At 36.1% G+C, this 6,240-nt stretch overlaps 1 long non-coding RNA gene across 1 annotated transcript; it reads left to right on the forward strand.

Moving 5' to 3' along the window:
- Positions 1–2,919: 2,919 nt before the first annotated feature.
- On the forward strand, positions 2,920–4,104 carry LOC149189995 (uncharacterized). Its single transcript, XR_016255617.1, has 5 exons — positions 2,920–2,986; positions 3,229–3,287; positions 3,412–3,547; positions 3,759–3,904; positions 4,057–4,104. It is a non-coding gene; the product is annotated as an uncharacterized LOC149189995 (long non-coding RNA).
- Positions 4,105–6,240: the final 2,136 nt, after the last annotated feature.

Here is a 6,240-nt window from a genome sequence, read left to right on the forward strand (position 1 = left end):
CCATGGTCATCCATGGTCCAATGTTGCGTTCTGAAAAAGTTTTTCTCGATATGAAAATCAATCATGGTCAACCATGGTCCAATGTCACATTGTGACAAGGATTGTCTCAATATGGAAATCAACCATGGTTAACCATGTTTATTTTAGGGTTTATATACCTTGGGTTTATAATTTTAATCCCTTGGGTTTATAATATCAATCCCCTTGGTTTATTGATCGAAGGGTTCATATCCCTAGGGTTTAATATTATTCCTTTAGATTTATAGTCCCTTGGGGTTTTAGTATTTATCCCTAGGGCTTATTATTCCCTTAGGTTTATAATATCAATCATGGTCAACCATGGTCAACCATTGTCTACCATGTTTTATAAATTCAATCATGGTCCAACATTGTACTGTGACAAATATTGTCTCAATATAATAATCAACCATGGTCAACCATGGTCCAATTTCTCATTGTGACAAAGATAACTCTAAATTTGAAAATCAATCATGGTCAAACATGGTCAACCATGGTCCAATGTCACATTGTGACAAGGATTTTTTCAATATGAAAATCAACCATGGTCAACCATGTTTATTTTAGTGTTTATAATATTTATCTTAGGGTTTATATACCTTGACTTTATAATATTAGCCCCTTGGGTTTAATATTATTCAACGATGGTCAACTATGTTTTATAAAATCAAATGTGGTCAACCATGGTCTAACATCACATTGTGACAAAGATTGTCTCAATATGAAAATCAATCATTGTCTCAACCATGGTCCAATGTTGCATTATGATAAATATTATCTCAATATGATAATCATGGTCAACCATGGTCAACCTTGGTCAGCCATGGTTAACAATTTTTATAAAGTCAAATATGGTCAACCATGATCAACCATGTTTTATAGAGCCAAACATGGTCATCCATGGTAAACCATGGTTGAACATCACATTGTGACAAAGATTCTCATGATATGGAAATTAACCATGGTTAAGCATGATCAACCATGGTCCAATGTCACATTGTGACAAGGATTTTCTCTATATGTAAATCAACCGTGGCAAGCCATGTTTATTTTAATGTTTACAATATTTATCTTAGGGTTTATATACCTTAGGTTTATAATATTAGTCCCTTAAGTTTAATATTATTCCCTTAGGGTTTTAGTATTAATCCCTTGGGGTTTTAGTGTTAATCCCTTGGGTTTATTATTCCCTTGTGCTTATAATATCAATTTGTTGGATTTATTATTTCCTTGGGTTTATAATATCAATCATGATCCACCATGGTCAATCATAGCCAACCATGGTCAACCATGGTCAACAATGGTTAAATTTCGCATTGTAACAACGAATGTCCCAATATGAAAATCAACCATGGTTCAATGTCGCATTGTGACAAAGATTGTCTCGATATGAAAGTTAATCATGGTCAACCATGGTCCAATGTCGCATTGTGAGAAGGATTGTTTCAATATTGAAATCAACCATATTCAACCATGTTTACTTTAGGGTTTATAATATTTATCGTAGAGTTTATATATGTTGGGTTTAAAAATTTTATCCCTTGGGTTTATAATATCAATCTCTTGGGTTTATTAATCTAAGCGTTCATACTCCTAGCATTTAATATTATTCCCTTACATTTATAATACCTTGGGTTTTTAGTATTAATCCCTAGGGTTTATTATTCCTTTGCATTTATAATATTAATCATGGTCAACCATGGTCAAACGTCGCATCGTGACAAATATTGTCTCAATATGAAAATAAATCATTCTCCCGACCATGGTCCAACGTCGTATTATGACAAAGATTGTCTCAATATGATAATGATGGTCAAACTTGGTCAACCTTGGTCAACCATGTTTTATAAAATCAAACATGGCCATCCATGGTTAATCATGGTCAACCATGGTCCAACGTCACATTCTGACAAGGATTATTTCAATATGAAAATCAACCATGGTGGACCATGTTTATTTTAGTCCTTTGACAGTGGGTGAAAAAAGAGGAGTAGTCTAACGAGGCGAAGGAATTGTCCGGTTTCCGGTGCCACCCAGAAAAACCTCCGGCTCCGGCCATCGGACAATTCCTCCACCCTCCGCCACCCAACACAATCTCCGCTCAGCTCCGCCACCGCGAGCTCCGCACCTTCTGCATTAACTACGTCTAACAGGAGGACTGATTTCCATCGTTGTCTGCCGCCCGTGAGTTAATTCTCATTTCAATTCGAATTTTCCGCGTGCTGCTCCTGACCAATTCGCACGGGCACTCCGCAGCTCCCTCCCCTCCAGTTCACCAGGTCACCAGAACACTCCGAAAACTCACAGAACGGGCTCACTTTGGCAAATCACTTCAAAGTTACCTCTCAGCAAAAATGGTTGAGCACCTTTCAGCACTTCGGACACGAATAGTTGCCATGGCAGCAGTGGAGGGTCCTGCTACAAGAAATAAAATAAAGACAGCAACGCAACATGGTAACATTTCTTCATGATTTTATTACTGAGAAACTTATTTTATATTGTCAAAGCATCTCAGTGCAAAGATGTACAAACTTCTGCAAAACACAATTATTGTTCATGTAACATTAAAGGTTATTTTGAATGATAGAATGCAAGATATAGTGTTCATCAAAGAAACAATGAAAAGACCAATAAAGTGGCATACATATCAATTACTTCAGTTACAATTTATGGAAACAGTTTATGTAAGGAGTTTTATAAATGATACAGCATGCATGGTTCAGAGACATAAAAGGCTGCAATCTGTGTGCTTGTATTATTCTAAGAAAATTACTGTGCTCTGAGAGACAATAAATTTTGTAGTACTATGGTGCGGACAAGTTTGCTCCGATGGGAATCTACAGCTTAGTTATATTATGGTAAATTAATCCTCGAAACTCTTCAATATTTTTTTTAGGTGGTTTGACACTGGCTGACCTGCTGCAGGCCCTTGATGTTTATCTACCTGTTTTGTTGGGATTAACAAAAGGTAATTTTAACAGGACCTTATTTTTCTAGATATTGACAATGTAATTGTGAGTGAATGATTTCATGACCAATACTCAGCATGGACGATATTTAGATTGGAGGAGGAATTGATTAAATAAAAAAATGTAGGCCTTTGTGCATAGGATTAGAGATTATGGAAGACATTGGCATTGTGAGAATGAAGATCTATTTGAAAACTGGGCAGAACTTGATTAGTATTCTATTGCTTTATTTTTTATGTAGGAAGTCAACTACAAGATTTAGTGGAATTTGTTTGGATCAATCAGGAGGATGATGAACAGGTGCTTGTTCCATGGAAGAATGTTACTTCCAGTAGCATTGATGTTTCAGGTGTTTGGTCTTGTTTATTGAGGATTGAGATAGTTTTCATTGAAAATCACAGTTCATGGATATTTTTCTTTTCAGGAAACAACAATATCAAGTGCTTGGTATGAGGTGTTATCTGTTCTACATATGATGTCTATGTTGTCTTTATCACAAGAAAATTCTTTGTTGATCCCAAAATCTTCTGTTGATGGATACCAGCCAAAGGTGACAGAAGGTTGGTTTGCCACATCTCAACTGTAACTAAAATGATTTTTTCAGTACCTCATATATTTCTTTTCATGTAGAATGATTTTTCTTTACCAGGAAACTTTGTGCTTGTCTGTATTTATTCATGCATTTTAATTCCCTTTAGCTGTTTAATTTCTTCAATATTTGTTGTTTTGATTAGCATTTCTGATCTGGAATTTGTTTATTCCAACTACAAGAGAACAAGAAAGCAGCAATCAACATATTTCTTAAGGCAGCGGGATATTTAGACTGTGCAGTTCGATCTGTCTTGCCTCAAATGCGAGAGGAAGTCAAGTATGCCATTTGCTTGTTCAATGTCTTATATCCTCTGTTTCTTGAATCTGTTAGCAATTTCATAATCATGTTGACTTATTAAGATTGTATTGATTTCTTCTTATAAGTGAACCATGTTAGCTGTTTCCACAAAGAACAAATATGTTTTGATTACAATGTGCTTGTTTGTGTTTTTGTACGTGAAATATGCCTGTTTTACAGTGTTCTGACACATTTTCTCTCAGGTCCGAGTTAATAGAAGACAGCTAGACGCAAGCTTTAGGGCTATTTTGAATGATGTTTTGGCGTGACTACTGGGTATGAATCTCTCCTTCAGTAGGCCGCTTTCTTTCTATGGTGTCACAGGTAGGCCACAGGCTTGTTTTTCTTAGAATCACAAGGCCGAGAGGTATTTCAGTGCTACATAATAGGCCACAGGCTTATATCTCTTGCTCAGGAAGGCAGATATCTAGCCAAAAGGGTAATCACCAACCTATATTGACAGCGAAGAAGAGAAGAGAGGATTAGAGGCCCAATCACAGTGATAGTGGAAATCTGAAAGAGGAGGAAAGAAGGCGTAGCAGGTTAACAGTAAATCCTAACCAGTGATCAGTATTGCAGCAGCTCTTGAAGCATGTTTTGTCAGAACTGAAGATTGATTGGACCATCTTCCTGTCTAAGGACATTGTTATTAGATCGTCAAATGGAAAGTCAATGTTATTGTACTCTATCTCTCTCTCTGCTAAATTTTTGATATTAATAATAAGAAGAATTGATAAAGGGTTTTCCCCATCTTGGGTTTTTCCCTGGCTTGAGCCAATTCCTGTGTTCTCTTGTCTTGGCTTGTCTTCTGCACTTATGTTCAATGGTCTTTCTTCAGATACTATGATTACTAATGGAATTAGAATTTCTAATGGGCTTATAATCTAATGAAGTATTTGATCTAAGCAAAGAACATGGTTTCAGAACACAGGTGAGGACAAGCCCAAGCTAGAGTAAAAGAGAATGACAATACTGTGGAAGAGAGGATAGAAGACTTGATTCTTTCTACAACAATCTTGGACAAAACCAATCTGGTGGAATATGATCGAAAGAGTGGATACTTCCAAGTTACTAATCTAGGACACATAACTAATGGTACAATGGCTGCTTATAATGAACATCTGAAGCTAACAATGGGTGACATTGAGCTATGCCGATTATTTTCTTTAAGTGAAGAGTTTAAGTATGTATCAATAAGAGAAGACGAAAAGATGGAACTTGCAAAGCCGTTAGATTGAGTACCAATTCTGGTTTAAGGAGAGTTTGGAAGAGCTCAGTGCAAAGATCAATGTTTTGCTTCAAGCATACATTTCATAGATTAAGCTTGAAGGACTTCCTCTCACATCTGACATGGTACCATACTGTAACACACCCCCCCTCCTTCATTGGCCAGAGGTAGTTACTATGTCACTGTTATGAGAATAGGGTGAAATATATATATATCTATATATATATATATATATATATATATATATATATATATATATATATATATATATATATATATATATATATATATATATATATCTATATTTATATGGATCCAGATATCACGTGATGCAACAATTTATTTTCTATTGGTGAGATCTGCCTGTCCAAGGCTGATTTAGCAGGAAAATCGAGAATATGGAGGAAATTATTTGATTGGAGGGATTGTCTGCAACACTTCCAAATTATGAGGATGTGGATCTGTGGAATTATTACAGGACCTGTGCATATTAGTTTTGGATCTATTATTTCTCTTACCTGAAGTATATTCCTGTAGCGATTTGAGACCTATGAAAGAATACTACATTCAATCCTGGAGAATTCTCGCATTTGTAGTAACATTCCTGCAATCCTGTGACTACAAATTGCATCCTTGTGACCTCTGTTATGGATGAAATCACTGTCACTGTCTCGCCCTTGGATCCTGTGTGAAATCTTGAAACTAAAACCATGGAGACAAGTTTCAGTAGGTGGATCATAGAAGCTCCCTTCAATCCTAGCAGACTTGCAGACCTCTCTATTATTATCCGTATCATTTCAATCTTCCAGACCTCTGTTCATTATCACTGTGCGATTATAACAGACCTTAACTCTTGAAAAAATAAATAAATCTTCGAAGCACAGTCCTAGTTGAAAGCACAGGAGTAGCATTGTTTTGCAGACCTTTGAAGCAAAATGATGTCTTTTATCTTGCACCCCTTGTAGATCCAACTAGAAGTCTGCACTGCAACAGACATGAAGCACCCTTGGAGTTTTGACATCATTATTGAAGCAGCTTGATATCCTGGAGGATATCCTAAAGCAATGTTGAAGTCTTGTAGAAATCATTAATGAAGAGATGGTTTTAGAACTGCTCCTAATCTCTCATTCAAAGAC

The sequence above is a fragment of the Pinus tabuliformis genome, chromosome 3_1 (genome assembly GCF_031772625.1).
Source record: "Pinus tabuliformis cultivar Carrire ecotype Pingquan chromosome 3_1, CPIR1, whole genome shotgun sequence".
NCBI classification, from domain to species: Eukaryota; Viridiplantae; Streptophyta; class Pinopsida; order Pinales; family Pinaceae; genus Pinus; species Pinus tabuliformis.